Source organism: Nuphar pumila, chromosome 6 (genome assembly GCF_984573655.1).
Source record: "Nuphar pumila chromosome 6, dmNupPumi1.hap1.1, whole genome shotgun sequence".
Lineage (NCBI taxonomy): Eukaryota > Viridiplantae > Streptophyta > Magnoliopsida > Nymphaeales > Nymphaeaceae > Nuphar > Nuphar pumila.
Genome location: NC_143254.1, coordinates 93,610,269 through 93,629,961, shown reverse-complemented (window position 1 = coordinate 93,629,961; position 19,693 = coordinate 93,610,269). Strand labels below are relative to the sequence as shown.

The 19,693-nt window shown below is 34.9% G+C and overlaps 2 non-coding genes across 2 annotated transcripts; both read right to left on the bottom strand.

Moving 5' to 3' along the window:
• Nucleotides 1-6,230: 6,230 nt before the first annotated feature.
• LOC149835205 (U5 spliceosomal RNA) lies at nucleotides 6,231-6,348 on the bottom strand. The gene has a single exon (XR_016432925.1). It is a non-coding gene; the product is annotated as a U5 spliceosomal RNA (small nuclear RNA).
• Nucleotides 6,349-8,931: 2,583 nt separating this feature from the next.
• Nucleotides 8,932-9,128, bottom strand: LOC149835204 (U2 spliceosomal RNA). The gene has a single exon (XR_016432845.1). It is a non-coding gene; the product is annotated as a U2 spliceosomal RNA (small nuclear RNA).
• Nucleotides 9,129-19,693: the final 10,565 nt, after the last annotated feature.

The following is a 19,693-nucleotide window of genomic DNA, read 5'->3' as shown; positions in this document are numbered from 1 at the left end:
GAGTACGCAGAGGAAGAAAAAAGAATTTTGTGTATTGAATAAATAAAATACGTTTACAAAGCTAATATATATACTTGTACAAAGGCAGATTCTGGATAAAGATCATCGATAACATTCAAAATATTTCCTTAAATCTCTGCATCTGATTCACGATATATTCAAATGGCGACTTTGATTATCGTTGTTTCTCACAATAGAATATATGATATCCTTGGTAAGATTTACAGAATATCATCTTCCTTGATTATCGTGATCTCATAACAGATCATACGATATGCTTGAGATAACTTTCCATAAGCTTCAACACTTGCAACGTCCCTACATAAGGGGATTTTAAATGTCCCAACACAAGGTAAAGTGCACTAACTGGTCTTGCCAAACAAGCATAGCCCCCCGTTGGTAATAATTGCAGAATCGATGTTCCATAATGCTTACAAGAAGCCCATAATGATTCACGCCCCTAAGCTGGAGTGTGTGTCAGGTCATTGTTTGGCAACGTAAAACTTTGTAGGCACCTCACTCAACTCACAAGGATCCTCGTACTTAGGAGTGTCAATAGATCGGGTTGGTTCAAACCCCGGTGAAACCAGACTTTGCCTCGATTTTCAAGTATGATATTGTGTTCACACCCGTCAGACTCACCGTAAGAGAAACCATACATGGACCCGATAAAAACTACATGAACCAGACCCAAGCCATACCCAATAAAATACTATTTTTTATCATTTTTACATTGAAAAATTAAGGGTCTTAATCCTCGATACCCAGATCCATGTATTAATTGGACTTTCGGGTCCAGACCTGAGTCTTAATTAGGCCGTCTTATTTATCACCATACCGGATTTTATAGGGTTTGGCACGGATTGGGTCCGGGTAAACCCGACCCAAGTAAAATCCTATGCACACAAAAGAAAGAACCTTGTACGTGAAACATGATAATTTAGTGAGGACAGTTCAAATCAAACAACCTTTCCTTATGGCTAATATAGGGCATACCCTCACTTGTTGCCTCATTTTCTTATCTAGGATGAGAATGGCATAACTACCCTTCCTAACATTTTGTTAGGATTGTACGTACTTACTCCAATTACAATGGCCTACTAAGCTAGAAGCTTGAAGAAAAGACTGGTAAGCCCACAGTTTTTTACTCTCAGAGGACAACAATAGTAAGTACGATAGGCAAAACCAATGTGACTAAGTCTCTGATCATGACGACGATTTATGCATGTATATATCAAAAAAAGTTTAAATCTTGAAGAAATGACAACTCACCCAAAATATACACGTTAGAAATAAAAAAAAGGGCGAGAGCATATCAGGTCCAAAGGGCCCTTGACAGAAAATCGTCCAAGGAACCTTAGATGTTGTCCATCAAAATGAAGAACAGTACCCAAAACTCATCAAATAAGATGGTGTTCATATGGATGGTCCACACAAAAATTTTTGGTGCCATTCATTTCATAGATGAATGCCATGGAGTACACTAAAATGAAGGGCTAAAATTCATAAAAAAAAAGAGGAGTTAGTGCATTTTTGAGTTCTGTTCATTTTCTTGATGGAGGGCATCCAAGGTGTCATGAATGGTTTTCCGTACAAGGTCACTTGGACCTGATATGTTCTAAAAGGGGGCGGAGGTTACTGAAAGCAAATCTAAAATACAGACCTAATAAATTATAGGAAAATTATAAAAAAAGTCTAATTTTTGGCTTATTTTGAACACGCTTATCTTTTGAAATATTATAAATACATGCTGAGTTAAAAAAAGCAAATCTCAAAAGTTTTACATGTAGTTGTAATATTTCAAAAGTTAAACATGTGTTTGTAAATAGGCCAAGAGTTAGGTGTATTTTTGCAAATTTTTCTAAAGTTTACATTAAAGATTAACCATTGAAAGAGAATGCTCTCGTTGTCTAATATATACATATATGTAGGCATGAACCATGAAAAAATTTAAGGGTAAAGGCTTTTGGTAAGGGGCCAATTTTTTACAGACATCTTTATCTATCCAACAATTTTGTCTATCTCACAAGGTTTTTTTGAAATTTACACCTCGTAACCATCCTCTAGAACAAAGACTTAGCTGCATTAACTTTGCCTGCCATACTTACAGTCGCTATCTTAGCAACGTAAAACTCCATGGGAGGGCTTACCCCTCGCCCCCAAGAGAGTTGTCACGCTTTAGCTTGCGCAAAGAGTGACGCCCATAAGATTTGAACTGAAACTGACTCCCTAGCGGACTAGGCCCCATATTCAAGAGACAAACTTATCGTTCTTTATTTTGTTGAGAAGGCACTCATGAGGGTTCCACTCATTTGGTAGGGGTGACTCTTGAACAAGTCCAAGTTGAAAGGACATCACGAGTTTGAAACTTATGGGTGTGTATCCTTTTTGGCGAGGCGAGAACTGGATGTATTCCCTTGTGGGCAAGAGACACCTAAAGTTTTTTTACACCAGCAAGCTCCAGAGTTGGTACGGTGGGTGTAACGCCTCAAAATTTTTAACCTTAATTATTATTCAAATATTAAAATTTTGAGATCCTTTTTTTTATAAGTATAAGTAAATCAAATCTTATTAAGCGAAAATAATTTTAAAAATAGTTAAACATTGGACGAAATTATACTAAAGATAACAATCAAATTAAAATGTACGGGATATATACATTTTAAACCATGTACAATATAGGACTGAAATATGAAGAGTTTTAATTTCATTTCAAATAAGAGTATAAAAACAACAGTTCAATTTCTACATGATTAACTACTTTAAATGAAAAGATCGTGTCTACCAAGATCGAAAGGTAAGGGTGGGTCCTCGAGGATGCAACACAATCACTGCTTCACTCCAACTATGCATCATACTTTACATGCATTACCTGTCTCCCATAAAATGGGGTCAGACTCGCTGAAGTCTGATAAAGCAACCCAAACTCAAGCTGGAAGAAAACATATCAAGCTTCTAAAGGTAAAGACATGATATATTATTCATGAATCGTTAAGTGATAGACAAGGAAACAATGTTCTATGAGTGATAAATTTCAAGCATTCAAACATAAAGCATTTAAAAGCATTTCATCACTTAATATTGTATTCAACCTTAACTCACATAATAAAGCAAAATCTATACGCATTCAAGTCACAGAGGTCATCGCATATATATATATATATATATACATCTAAGATATTCAGATCATTGCATCATTTTTATATGCATTTGTAATTCTTATAAACAATATGTCAAATGATATTTGACCATTCCAGCATGAAACACACGTACATACCTTCTAACAAATTTAGTTAGATATTTATAATTCACATCAATCATGATACATAGGTGTGATATATTCACTCAGAAAATCATAACGCTATCATTGACAATGAAACTATATGGGTGTGATGTAGCATTCACTTAATAAGTCAAAACTAGTCATTTGTAGGCATGATGTGTCATTCACTTATACGCTAACATAAACGTCATAATCATAACCTCATATCAAGATATAAAATCAATAAGGATTTGACTCTCACATCTGAGTTGAGTATATAATTCTGCTACAAAGAAAAGTCAAATCTATAGATTCATAATTGTCTATCTCATTCAACTAAGAAGATCATCACAATTCATCATAACAATTCATTTAATTATATAAATATTCACAAGATCTATGTCGGATCACCTGTTCTAGGAAATATACAACCTCACAAGGAGTTACAGTCCTAGATGAATGGTCTACTTGTTCTTGGACAATGCACTTTATCACAGGAATATATCAAATTCGCGGGCTACCTGTTCTTGGACCATGCACTTCCTCACAGAGACTTACCGCTCTAGCCGGAATATCTGGTCATGTGCACCCTCATAGAGAATCTTGTGGGAACAGTTTCTCAATAGGTACCATATCCAGTAAAAAATATTTTTATACATTCATCAATATAATTAACTACTCTCAAGGTTTATAGCCACCAACAAGGGCACAAACCTGTATACAATCAAAATGCTTCGCATCGCACCGTACATCACTTTATAGGGCATCTAAATTATAAGATCACACATTTAATCCATAAGGTTCTATGAACCATAGTTCACTATTAAACTTCAACATTTATCGCACGTATTCATAATTTTTATATCATGTGGCATTTAAATCATATCATACAGAAGAGTATTATCCTACGCATCATATCATCAGCAGAAGGAATATTGTATTTCATAAATTGAACATCGAAGCATGTGTAAACAAACATAAGTTCTATGCATTCATACGTGAACATGCACATTTCATAATACGAAGGATTCAATGCACACTAGTTTATAGTCGTTTTGATACTTAGCATAAGTATCATGTTTTTGGTATATCCTGCACTCAAATCAGTTAAACATATCGGGCAACATTTGTATACATAAGAACCCTAGATATCGACAACTAGGTACGATGTGTGTGTATAACTTGTATTTGCAATTCATTTAAATATTTAGTGCAACAATATCATACTGACACAATTAATGCCTAAGCATGCTTTCTACGAAGTTCAGTTAAGGTATCTTATGTGAATAGTGTGAAGAACAATAATTCAAAACCTAAATGATAGAAGAGTTTCAAAGTCCGTAAAAACCGCTACCCAAGAAATACAATGAATCCTTTATGTGTGATCGCAAATGCCAAAAACACTAAAAAAGTCAATTATGCTAAGATTAGCCAAAAATGACAAATTACCCTATAAACCATTAGCAAGATCCACATAATACACGAATACGGTTTAATAATTTATAAACACCATCAAAAATATATTTAAATATAATAAATATAGTGATTTATAGCTAAAAATAGTTTTATAAATGCAAATTATACCCTGATTGGCCATAAATGAACAAATAAATATGTAATATATCAAAAAATAAAAAGCTAAAAGCTAAAAATACATTTATAATTTGTTGACAAAAAATAAGATATTTATTTATTAATAATCCTTAAAAAATAGGTTTCTCCAATTATCTTCAAAAAATAAAAAAACATCTTCAGTTTTTTCAGATTTGAAACACCCAAGTCTTTTTTGAAAATTATATACATAGAAATCTTTTTCAAGAAGGTACTTCCACCATTAAGTTACCCGATCCTGCCTTAGAGTTTCAAACTAAAAAGATACTTAGGCTCTGGTTGAAAAATGGTTGTTCGAGGAAGTCTATGCATTTGGAAAATTGGTAGCTGCCAAATCCATTGCTTGGTGCAAATATAAAGGAGAGATAGTCTCATTTCTTCTCCCAAATGCAGAAATTCCCATCCCAGCAACGGGTTTCCACACACCCACCACCAAGGTGGTTTGACCATGTATTTACCAAATCCATAAAGTCCCATCCCAGGTGCCACTTACCAAACAGATTAATTTGACTTGCAAATCCTACCCAAAACCATATATGTGATTCTTCAAATTAAACACCCTTGGGTGCCTTTGAGAACCTCCGATCTCTGATCTGATGATCCGATGTAGGGTGAGGAGCAACTGATACGACACGGGGCACATGCTTAGATTTTTGTTTTGTTTTTTTATTTACGGGGAGAAATCACCCCCAGGATGAGAGACCTAGCCGGACTGGCTCTGTCTAGATCATATAGACATATCGAACTCTGGACTAGCTTTGATCGTATTGACTGTTTTTTAACTTCGATTAACTTTGTATTATTTGGCATTCAATACCATCTAGTGGTAGAAAGTTAAACAAAACTTAGGTCAGCTTACGTGACTGGGTTTAGACTCAAAATTGTTGTTTTGTGTTATCGAACTCTTTTTTTATAATAATTTTAGTTCTAATTATTTTATTCTTAAAATGTAAATGACGATTTTTTTTGTGGTGACTAATCATGATTTTTCAAAGAATCTAAATGATGAGGATGGTCGAGGCTGATTAATCACTATTTGCCAATTAAAGCACTTACTGGGGAATTACGGGCCAATTAAATCCAACAACTTCCAAGGTGTCATGGGATCCAGAATGAAGATCCAATCCACGACCCAACCTATAACAAATCGGTTTTCACCTCCTGTCTTTCATATCCAAACAAAGAGAGTCGTCCGTAACAAATGAAAACATTAATTTTTGTGTAAAAAATTCAAATAAGATTAAACGATTTTACAATAAACATATAGAGACTCGAGACAAGTTTGGACACGATAAAACATGACAAAAAACCATAGCCCCATCGAAGCAAAGAATTTAAATCAAGAACATTGCTAGGGTTTTCCCTTGAGGGAAACGCCCTCCAAAAATAGGCGTATGCCGTTTTTAAGTGGCGAGCACACGGTATTCTTTAGTAAAAGGCGAAAGAATAGTTCGCTCTGTGCTCACCACGCGGCTGCGTGATTGTAAACGGTTGCATGCCACCCCTTTATATACAAGAGACTTGGCCACCAACATCTCTCGCTGATCGATATGGGACTAACACATTCATTTGTTGAAACCACCCAACAGAACAGACTACAACGTTCCCTCGTATGCGGTTTCATCTCTGTTGCTCGTCTAAGCCGCGTAACATTGGTCTCAGGAACAGAGCCTCTATCGTTGAGCTCGGTTTGGACCTGAAACTGAGCTTCTATGGTTCGGGTCATGCTCCACTTTCTAGGTTTACTCCTAAAACTGGGACAGCCCAGTCTTTAGTTTTACATGTTCGAGGTCTGCTTGTTTGGGCATCGTGAGCAGCCCAAGGGCTTGATGCCTTACATAGGGGAGCAAGTAGGTGCGGCACTCAAGGTGTAAGTAGGTCCGAACAGGAACTAGGCCAAGTTCATGAACAGGGCTACCTTCATCTGGACCCGGAACTGGATCCTACTGGAACATACTGCCTTAATTAGATCCTTGTACCCATCCAGCATGATCTGAAAATACGGTTGGCCAAGACGAATATCAAGACCGATTATTTATTGGACCATATCCAAAAATCAAGGGGTGGATTGGAGTTCAGCTGTCGTCAACCTATTTTAATTGGATCTAAATACATCTGGAACCGATCCAGCTTGATTTTCGTCCAGTGTGGGTATGGCTGAAAATTGTGGACCCATATGGGTTTTAGCGGGTTGGGATGCAAATGGGCCAGGTCTTAAGTAGACACATTTTTTAACTGGGTATAAAAATTAGACCCGTATGTGTTAATCGGTTCAAGTACAAAGCAGGTTAGCCGTCATTTGTTTCGGGTTTGGGTTCAAGATCGAGTATTGTAGATCGGTAGGGGTTAATGTATTCAAGTATAGACTGGTTAGGGTATAAATGGGTTGTGTTTGTCACGAGCTCATTCTTAATTTAGTTGGCTGCTCCTTTAACAAGATAATGCATTCTCTTAAAAAAAACAAGATTATACATTAAAAAGCTTTATTATATTTATGAACACTTGTAATTCGTAAAGCATATTAAAGATCACTATTATAAAGTATGCAAAAAAATTGAAGACAAAAAGAATATTATTGAAAACTAACCAAATTATCGATTTAAAACGAAAATTTTCCATTTAAAAAAAAAGAAAATATTGTAAATATTGGTTCATATTTAGAAAGAATCAAAATCAATAATTTAATGCAATTACTTTTTTTTTTTTTTTGCTTTTTAGAGCTAGTAATCCAGTTATCATAAAGGAAGCCAATTGGATTAGTGCTATGATATTTCTATGAAATGATTAAAGTTATCATAAATGTTGTGCATTGGGTTCGGGTTACAGAATGTCCAGGACTGGATTTGGATTTGGATTTGGATTCAAGTACATACCTGGTTTCAGTTTAAGTCATTTGGGGTATAGATTGCTTTGAACTGTTTGCACCAGGCAATAAAACGGTCAGGTCGAAACATGTTTGCTTCTATACCTTTCACAATAACTTTGTAAACAGAATTTTACTTGTCCAGTACTGGGTTGTCAGAAATGAAACAGGTTTGGGTTGAGGTACAGATTGTATAAGATAATTTCTGCCTGTGTATAAAATGGGCTTAAGTGCATATCGGATTTGGGTTTTGGTTGGTTAGGGTATAGATTGCGTATAACTGTTTGCACCGGGTATCAAAAACGGATCAGTTGCAAACAGATTTGGTTTTATATCCTTCACCATAACTTTGTAAACAGTTTTTTTACCTAATATGCACACGGTAATGATGCATGTAACATGGCTTAATGAAAATTACCATAAAATGTTTCATTTTTATTCTTGAAAGGCAAGCTGGGTGGTTAGGCAGACCACTACCAGTTATACAATTATACCATTGGGTTTTGAACCTGCAACGTCCCAACACAAGGTGAGGTGCACTAGTTGCTCCTACCAGACAAGCGGAGCCTGTTGGTATAAATGTTTCAAGTGTTGCTGAACATGATCCTTGGAATTCTTTGGTGGACATCGGGTCACCCCATCCTAGCTTGACCAAGCCTTGTTATGGCTTGACAGGCCTGACCCGGTCTCAGCCTCGCAAAAGACAACCAGACTCTTGTAGGGTTTGAGCTGGGCACAGGACTTATTGGGCTGAGGCGGATCTTGCCGATTGCCGAGCCCTTTCAGTCCAAGTAGTGAATGGGTCAGGTTTGGTTGGACCTCCAGCCTGAATTTCTTATACAGATCATGCAACAAGATCCAATCTATGGATCAGATTCATTCTTATCAGATCAGACTTTGTGTATTTTAGACTTTTAGTCAATATTTTCAGCAAGTGTGTTGAACAAGTTGTTCCACCAAGTTTCAAATTTTATTTTCCCATCGAAGTCCTTAAGAGTTTAAACCATCACAGGATCATATATCACAATCCTAAAAGACACATACCAATCCAAGACATCTTCAAAGTTTTTATAGAATAAATTGTGGAGATCTGATCCACGACCCAACATGAATCCAACCGGTTTTCACGTCTTCCATTACTGAAAATGAAACCCCACAATCGATAAACTAATAAAATTTCATCATTAGAGATTGGTAGGGGTGAGCCAGGCCCGTGCAGTAGTGCAACGCAAGGGCGACGCTCGAAGGGCCCAGTAGCAAGCTACTGTGGTGGCACCTTCCCCCAAAAGAAATTAATTTAATATCGTGTGGTCACATGGACCACATATCAGATATTAAACTGATAAGAACAGATACTACACTTGATCTTAGCCAAAAGGCCGAGAAAGGTATGAGTTCAACATTCCTCTCGACCTCACTTTATACACCCTTCACCCCCTCTCACTCCGCTCTATTAGTCGATATGGGACTAAAATCGAAGTCTCATATTCTACCACCGAGCAAAAACACCCACCCATGGTTTTCCTCTCTTGGGCAAGCGTTCCTCATCATCAAAAAACATGACGATGATAGGTATGTATTGCCCGTATGGGTAACCCTTGCCCGGAACCATGATGTATGCAATTCAAGTTAAATGCAATGATCAGATGATGGTCATATTGTAGATCTATTTAGCTTGCCAGATGGAGCTGCATTTGATATGTTTTTTTTTTTTTTGGCTCATTTTAGGTGTTGCATCATTTTCATGAGGTTAGAGGTGCGGATGGATTGCATTGGGTCGGACATCCGACCCAAATCTAATGTAGTTTTCTAAAACATATCTTCAAATAAAAACTCAATGTTGCGTTTGACGGGCAGCCTAGGTTCAAATCCCCATGGGTGTCACCCCCTGTGGAAGCCGAAGCTTGGCGACTCTGTGAGTCGAGTGGTAAACCCTTAGTTTTACACTGGCAGGACAGCGACCAAAAGCATGGCAGGCTGACCCAGCACAGCTTGGTCTATGCGCCTGGGGTGGTTTTTCTGAGTAAAAAAAAACTGAATGTTGAGTCAGTTTGGGTTCAGATTTAAGTGGTACCACTGGGTTGAACCTTTTATTTGACCTCCATTCAACTCTTAGATTGAATATTATCCATGTCATAGGTTTTTACGTAATTGCTTGTTTCCATCACTTTTTCAATACAAGATCCGGTATCACCATATAAAATCAGGTTTTCCCATAGTGACAAATATTCCTAATACTTCAAAAATGTAGCAGAGAAAGTAGCCATATTTTGGTGGACATTTTAAATGGTCAAAATATCACACAATACTTTCAAAATATCATGATATTATCACATAGCAAAATATCATGATTTTGTTGTGATATTTACCGCAAATTAATGGGAAAAGACTGCAGTTTACATATTTTGTTGTGTTGTTAAGATGAACATGGTTGAATGCCAACTAAAGTTCAAACTCAGACTTAGAGATAAGAACAAGAAATTCAAATTCAATGCTAAAAAGAGAAAAATGTTTTCTCATATACTTATGAAAAATCGGGTCACTATGCAAGAAAATGCCGACCCCGAAAGGATTTTTATAGGAATAAATCTAGTAAACTCGATGACGACTTGGTGACTGTAGTTAGTGAGGTATTTATGATTAATTCAGATAAAACCCAAATTTTGGTTGATTTACCAACTAGTTTTAAACCCTTGGGACGCAAATGCATTTTCAAAAGAAAAATTTGAACTAATGACTCTATTAAAAACTTTAATGCTAGACTTGTAGCTAAAGGTTTCAAACATAAACCTGAATTTGATTATTTTGACACCTATACCCCCTCGAAGTAGGATTTCATGAGTTAGAATAATGGTTGTTTTTGCGTTAATTTACAATTCTAAAATTCATCAAATGGAGGTCAAAATTACCTTTTTTAATGGTGTCTTAGAAGAACAAAATTTATATGCAACAACTGGAAGGTTATATAACACCAGGTCAAAAAATGAAAGTTTGCAATCTCTTAAGGTCATTGTATGGATTAAAATAATCACCTAAACAATCGTTTATAACACCCGATCAAGAAAAGAAAGTTTGCAATCTCTTAAGGTCATTGTATGGTTTAAAACAATCACTTAAACAATGACATGAGAAATTTGATAAAGTAATCATTTAATATGGTTTTAAAATTCATGACTTTGATAAATGCATATATAGAAAAATAAAATATAATAATGTTATAATTATTTATCTCTATGTGGATGGTATGTTAATCATGAGTAATGATGTAGAATGCATAAATAATATCCAAAGCTTTTTTTTCATCTAAGTTTGACATGAGTTTAGCTGATGTTATACTTAGTATTGAACTTATTAGACATGAAAATGATTATGGATTAACTCAATCCCGCTATTTTGAGAAAATAATTAGAAAATATAATCAGTATAATTATAATAATGTTGCTACTCTGATTGATCATAGTGTTAAGTTGTCGATTAATACTGAAAAAAGTATATCCCAGTTAGATTATGCAAGTAGTATTGGCAGCCTCATATGTGCAAGTTGTGGATCCTAGTGTTAAGAACTAAACAAAACATAACATTTAGCATGAGTGAGCTGAGTTGATATACTAGTAATTCAAGACAAGCGCATTAAAATGCAATATATCGAGTCCTGAAGTACTTAAGAGAAACTTTAGAATATGAAAGATTTTATGAGAGAGAACCCATTGTACTTGATCGATCGGTACAATGATACAAATTGAATTTCTTATTTCAATAAATCATTATCCACAGGTGGTTGGATTTTTACCCAAAAATATAAAGTAATTGCTTGGAGATTCAAGAAACTAATTTTGATAACACATTCTACAATAAAAATATATTTGATAGAACTAGCATCAGCCTGTATCAAAGTTGAGTGGCTAAAAAATCCCTTAATGCAGATGCCATTAGGAGATATGTTTGTACCCTCGATAGTTATGCATTGTGATAGTCAAATAACTATATATAAAGCAAAAAGTAATATTTTATGTGAAAAAGTGCATTGTCCAAGACCAAGTAGACCATTCATCTAAGACGGTAACTCCTTGTGAGGTTGTATATTTCCCAGAACAGGTGATCCGACATAGACCTTGTGAATATTTATATAATTAAATGAAATGTTATGATAAATTGTGATGATCTTCTAAGTTGACTGAGATAGACAATTATGAATCTATAGATTTGAATTTTCTTTGTAGCATAATTATATACTCAACTCAGATGTGAGAGTCAAATCCTTATTGATTTTATATCTTGATATGAGGTTATGATTATGACGTTTATGTTAGCATATAAGTGAATGACACATCATGCCTACAAATGACTAGTTTTGACTTATTAAGTTAATGCTACATCACACGCATATAGTTTCATTGTCAATGATAGCGTTATGATTTTCTGAGTGAATATATCACACCTATGTATCATGATTGATGAGAATTATAAGTATCTAACTAAATTTGTTAGAAGGTATGTACGTGTGTTTCATGCTGGAATGGTCAAATATCATTTGACATATTGTTTATAAGAATTACGAATGCATATAAAAATGATGCAATGATCTGAATATCTTATATATATATATATATATATATATATATATATATATATATATATATATATATATATATATATATATATATATATGCGATGACCTCTATGACTTGAATGCATATAGATTTTGCTTTATTATGTGAGTTAAGGTTAAATAGAATATTAAGTGATGAAATGCTTTTAAATGCTTTATGTTTGAATGCTTGAAATGAATCACTCATAGGACATTGTTTCCTTGTCTATCACTTAACGATTCATGAATAATATATCATGTCTTTACCTTTAAAAGCTTGATATGTTTTCTTTAAGTTTGAGTTTGGGTTGCTTTATCAGACTTCAGCGAATCTGACCCCATTTTATGGGAGACAGGTAATGCATGTAAAGTATGATGCGTAGTTGGAGTGAAGCACTGATTGTGTTGCATCCTCGAGGACCCACTCTTACCTTTCGATCTTGGTAGACATGATTTTTTCATTTAAAGTAGTTAATCATGTAGAAATTGAACTGTTGTTTTTATACTCTTATTTGAAATGAAATTAAAACTCTTCATATTTCAGTCCTATTTTGTACATGGTTTAAAATGTATATATCCCGTACATTTTAATTGGATTATTATCTTTAGTATAATTCCGTCCAATGTTTAACTATTTTTAAAATTATTTTTGCTTAATAAGATTTGATTTACTTATACTTATTAAAAGAAAGGATCTCGAAATTTTAATATTTGAATAATAATTAAGGTTAAATTTTTTGAGGCGTTACACCCACCGTACCAACTCTAGAGCTTGCTGGTGTTAAAAAACTTCAGGTGTCTCTTGCCCACAAGGGAATACATCCAGTTCTCGCCTCGCCAAAATGGATGCACACCCATAAGTTTATTGTAAAATCGTTTATGTTTATTGTAAAATCGCCTCGCCAAAAACTTCAGGTGTCCAAACTTGTCTCGAGTCTCTATATGTTTATTGTAAAATCGTTTAATCTTATTTGAATTTTTTACACAAAAATTGATGTTTTCATTTGTTACGGACGACTCTCTTTGTTTGGATATGAAAGACAGGAGGTGAAAACCGATTTGTTATAGGTTGGGTCGTGGATTGGATCTTCATTCTGGATCCCATGACACCTTGGAAGTTGTTGGATTTAATTGGCCCGTAATTCCCCAGTAAGTGCTTTAATTGGCAAATAGTGATTAATCAGCCTCGACCATCCTCATCATTTAGATTCTTTGAAAAATCATGATTAGTCACCACAAAAAAAATCGTCATTTACATTTTAAGAATAAAATAATTAGAACTAAAATTATTATAAAAAAAGAGTTCGATAACACAAAACAACAATTTTGAGTCTAAACCCAGTCACGTAAGCTGACCTAAGTTTTGTTTAACTTTCTACCACTAGATGGTATTGAATGCCAAATAATACAAAGTTAATCGAAGTTAAAAAACAGTCAATACGATCAAAGCTAGTCCAGAGTTCGATATGTCTATATGATCTAGACAGAGCCAGTCCGGCTAGGTCTCTCATCCTGGGGGTGATTTCTCCCCGTAAATAAAAAAACAAAACAAAAATCTAAGCATGTGCCCCGTGTCGTATCAGTTGCTCCTCACCCTACATCGGATCATCAGATCAGAGATCGGAGGTTCTCAAAGGCACCCAAGGGTGTTTAATTTGAAGAATCACATATATGGTTTTGGGTAGGATTTGCAAGTCAAATTAATCTGTTTGGTAAGTGGCACCTGGGATGGGACTTTATGGATTTGGTAAATACATGGTCAAACCACCTTGGTGGTGGGTGTGTGGAAACCCGTTGCTGGGATGGGAATTTCTGCATTTGGGAGAAGAAATGAGACTATCTCTCCTTTATATTTGCACCAAGCAATGGATTTGGCAGCTACCAATTTTCCAAATGCATAGACTTCCTCGAACAACCATTTTTCAACCAGAGCCTAAGTATCTTTTTAGTTTGAAACTCTAAGGCAGGATCGGGTAACTTAATGGTGGAAGTACCTTCTTGAAAAAGATTTCTATGTATATAATTTTCAAAAAAGACTTGGGTGTTTCAAATCTGAAAAAACTGAAGATGTTTTTTTATTTTTTGAAGATAATTGGAGAAACCTATTTTTTAAGGATTATTAATAAATAAATATCTTATTTTTTGTCAACAAATTATAAATGTATTTTTAGCTTTTAGCTTTTTATTTTTTGATATATTACATATTTATTTGTTCATTTATGGCCAATCAGGGTATAATTTGCATTTATAAAACTATTTTTAGCTATAAATCACTATATATATTATATTTAAATATATTTTTGATGGAGTTTATAAATTATTAAACCGTATTCGTGTATTATGTGGATCTTGCTAATGGTTTATAGGGTAATTTGTCATTTTTGGCTAATCTTAGTATAATTGACTTTTTTAGTGTTTTTGGCATTTGCGATCACACATAAAGGATTCATTGTATTTCTTGGGTAGCGGTTTTTACGGACTTTGAAACTCTTCTATCATTTAGGTTTTGAATTATTGTTCTTCACACTATTCACATAAGATACCTTAACTGAACTTCGTAGAAAGCATGCTTAGGCATTAATTGTGTCAGTATGATATTGTTGCACTAAATATTTAAATGAATTGCAAATACAAGTTATACGCACACATCGTACCTAGTTGTCGATATCTAGGGTTCTTATGTATACAAATGTTGCCCGATATGTTTAACTGATTTGAGTGCAGGATATACCAAAAACATGATACTTATGCTAAGTATCAAAACGACTATAAACTAGTGTGCATTGAATCCTTCGTATTATGAAATGTGCATGTTCACGTATGAATGCATAGAACTTATGTTTGTTTACACATGCTTCGATGTTCAATTTATGAAATACAATATTCCTTCTGCTGATGATATGATGCGTAGGATAATACTCTTCTGTATGATATGATTTAAATGCCACATGATATAAAAATTATGAATACGTGCGATAAATGTTGAAGTTTAATAGTGAACTATGGTTCATAGAACCTTATGGATTAAATGTGTGATCTTATAATTTAGATGCCCTATAAAGTGATGTACGGTGCGATGCGAAGCATTTTGATTGTATACAGGTTTGTGCCCTTGTTGGTGGCTATAAACCTTGAGAGTAGTTAATTATATTGATGAATGTATAAAAATATTTTTTACTGGATATGGTACCTATTGAGAAACTGTTCCCACAAGATTCTCTATGAGGGTGCACATGACCAGATATTCCGGCTAGAGCGGTAAGTCTCTGTGAGGAAGTGCATGGTCCAAGAACAGGTAGCCCGCGAATTTGATATATTCCTGTGATAAAGTGCATTGTCCAAGAACAAGTAGACCATTCATCTAGGACTGTAACTCCTTGTGAGGTTGTATATTTCCTAGAACAGGTGATCCGACATAGATCTTGTGAATATTTATATAATTAAATAAATTGTTATGATGAATTGTGATGATCTTCTGAGTTGACTGAGATAGACAATTATGAATCTATAGATTTGACTTTTCTTTGTAGCAGAATTATATACTCAACTCAGATGTGAGAGTCAAATCCTTATTGATTTTATATCTTGATATGAGGTTATGATTATGACGTTTATGTTAGCGTATAAGTGAATGACACATCATGCCTACAAATGACTAGTTTTGACTTATTAAGTGAATGCTACATCACACCCATATAGTTTCATTGTCAATGATAGCGTTATGATTTTCTGAGTGAATATATCACACCTATGTATCATGATTGATGTGAATTATAAATATCTAACTAAATTTGTTAGAAGGTATGTACGTGTGTTTCATGCTGGAATGGTCAAATATCATTTGACATATTGTTTATAAGAATTACAAATGCATATAAAAATGATGCAATGATCTGAATATCTTAGATGTATATATATATATATGCGATGACCTCTGTGACTTGAATGCATATAGATTTTGCTTTATTATGTGAGTTAAGGTTGAATACAATATTAAGTGATGAAATGCTTTTAAATGCTTTATGTTTGAATGCTTGAAATTTATCACTCATAGAACATTGTTTCCTTGTCTATCACTTAACGATTCATGAATAATATATCATGTCTTTACCTTTAGAAGCTTGATATGTTTTCTTCCAGCTTGAGTTTGGGTTGCTTTATCAGACTTCAGCGAGTCTGACCCCATTTTATGGGAGACAGGTAATGCATGTAAAGTATGATGCATAGTTGGAGTGAAGCAGTGATTGTGTTGCATCCTCGAGGACCCACTCTTACCTTTCGATCTTGGTAGACACGATCTTTTCATTTAAAGTAGTTAATCATGTAGAAATTGAACTGTTGTTTTTATACTCTTATTTGAAATGAAATTAAAACTCTTCATATTTCAGTCCTATATTGTACATGGTTTAAAATGTATATATCCCGTACATTTTAATTTGATTGTTATCTTTAGTATAATTTCGTCCAATGTTTAACTATTTTTAAAATTATTTTCGCTTAATAAGATTTGATTTACTTATACTTATAAAAAAAAGGATCTCAAAATTTTAATATTTGAATAATAATTAAGGTTAAAAATTTTGAGGCGTTACACCCACCGTACCAACTCTGGAGCTTGCTGGTGTAAAAAAACTTTAGGTGTCTCTTGCCCACAAGGGAATACATCCAGTTCTCGCCTCGCCAAAAAGGATACACACCCATAAGTTTCAAACTCGTGATGTCCTTTCAACTTGGACTTGTTCAAGAGTCACCCCTACCAAATGAGTGGAACCCTCATGAGTGCCTTCTCAACAAAATAAAGAACGATAAGTTTGTCTCTTGAATATGGGACCTAGGCCTCTAGGGAGCCAGTGTCAGGTCAATTCTTATGGGCGTCACTCTTTGCACAAGCTAAAGCGTGACAACTCTCTTGGGGGCGAGGGGTAAGCCCTCCCATGGAGTTTTACGTTGCTAAGATAGCGACTGTAAGTATGGCAGGCAAAGTTAATGCAGCTAAGTCTCTATTCTAGAGGATGGTTACGAGAAGTAAATTTCAAAAAAAGCTTGTGACATAGACAAAATTGTTGGATAGATAAAGATGTCTGTAAAAAATTGGCCCCTTACCAAAAGCCTTTACCCTTAAATTTTTTTATGGTTCATGCCTACATATATGTATATATTAGAGAGTGAGAGCATTCTCTTTCAATGGTTAATCTTCAATGTAAACTTTAGAAAAATTTACAAAAATACACCTAACTCTTGGCCTATTTACAAACACATGTTTAACTTTTGAAATATTACAACTGCATGTAAAACTTTTGAGATTTGCTTTTTTTAACTTAGCATGTATTTGTAATATTTCAAAAGATAAGCGTGTTCAAAATAAGCCAAAAAATAGACTTTTTTTTTTATAATTTTCCTATAATTTATTAGGTTTGTATTTTAGATTTTCTTTCAGTAACCTCCTTCCCCTTTTAGAACATATCAGATCCAAGTGACCTTGTACTAAAAACCATTCATGACACCTTGGATGCCCTCCATCAAGAAAATGAACAGAACCCAAAAATGCACTAACTCCTCTCTTTTTTTTATGAATTTTTGCCCTTCATTTGAGTGTACTCCATGCCATTCATCTATGAAATGAATGGCACCAAAAATTTTTGTGTGGACCATCCATATGAAGACCATCTTATTTGATGGGTTTTGGGTACTGTTCTTCATCTTGATGGACAACATCTAAGGTTCCTTGGACGATTTTCTGTCAAGGGCCCTTTGGACCTGATCTGCTCTCGCCCCTTTTTTATTTCTAACGTGTATATTTTGGGTGAGTTGTCATTTTATCAAGATTTAAACTTTTTTTGATATATACATGCAGAAATCGTTGTCATGATCAGAGACTTGGTCACATTTGTTTTGCCTGTCGTACTTACTATTGTTGTCCCCTGAGAGTAAAAAGCTGTGGGCTTACCAGTCTTTTCTTCAAGCTTCTAGCTTAGTAGGCCATTGTAATTGGAGTAAGTACGTACAATCCTAACAAAATGATAGGAAGGGTAGTTATGCCATTCTCATCTTAGATGAGAAAATGAGGCAACAAGTGAGGGTATGCCCTATTGACCTATATTAGCCATAAGGAAAGGTTGTTTGATTTGCACAGTCCTCACTAAATTATCATGTTTCACGTACAAGGTTCTTTCTTTTGTGTGCATAGGATTTTACTTGGGTCGGGTTTACCCGGACCCAATCCGTGCCAAACCCTATAAAATCCGGTATGGTGATAAATAAGAAGGCCTGATTAAGTCTCAGGTCTGGACCCGAAAGTCCAATTAATACATGGATCTGGGTATCGAGGATTAAGACCCTTAATTTTTCAATATAAAAATGATAAAAAATAGTATTTTATCGGGTATGGCTTGGGTCTGGTTCATGTAGTTTTTATCGGGTCCATGTATGGTTTCTCTTACGGTGAGTCTGACGGGTGTGAACACAATATCATACTTAAAAATCGAGGCAAAGTCTGGTTTCACCGGGGTCCGAACCAACCCGATCTGTTGACACTCCTAAGTACGAGGATCCTTGTGAGTTGAGTGGGGTGCCTACAAAGTTTTACGTTGCCAAACAATGACCTGACACACACTCCAACTTAGGGGCGTGAATCATTGTGGGCTTCTTGTAAGCATTATGGAACATCGATTCTGCAATTATTACCAACGGGGGACTATGCTAGTTTGGCAAGACCAGTTAGTGCACTTTACCTTATGTTGGGACATTTGAAATCCCCTTATATAGGGACGTTGCAAGTGTTGAACCTTATGGAAAGTTATCCCAAACATATCGTATGATCTGTTATGAGATCACGATAATCATGGAAGAGGATATCCTGTAAATCTTACCAAGGATATCATATATTCTATTATGAGAAACAACGGTAATCAAGGTCGCCATTTGAATATATCGTGAATCAGATGCAGAGATTTAAGGAAATATTTTGAATGTTATCGATGATCTTTATCCAGAATCTGCCATTGTACAAGTATATATATTAGCTTTGTAAACGTATTTTATTCATTCAATACACAAAATTCTTTTCTCTTTCTCTGCGTACTCTACATGGTATCAGAGCAGTCGACCTGGGTTTATATCTTTAGTGCAGATCAAAATCAAAGCACGTCTGCAAGGCCTTTTGAATTTGTTCATTTTTTTTAACAGGCTCATCTTCTGTGGGATTTGGTCAGCATGTCTCCTATTTTTTTGAATGCTGACGCTCTCTGTTGCTCACCAATACTCACCAATTTTTTGGTCTAGTAGAGCAATTTTGTCTCACCTGTTGTCAAAACAGGGTAGTTGCAAAAATTTTTTATCACCATATGCTATTGTCACCTACATCAAGACT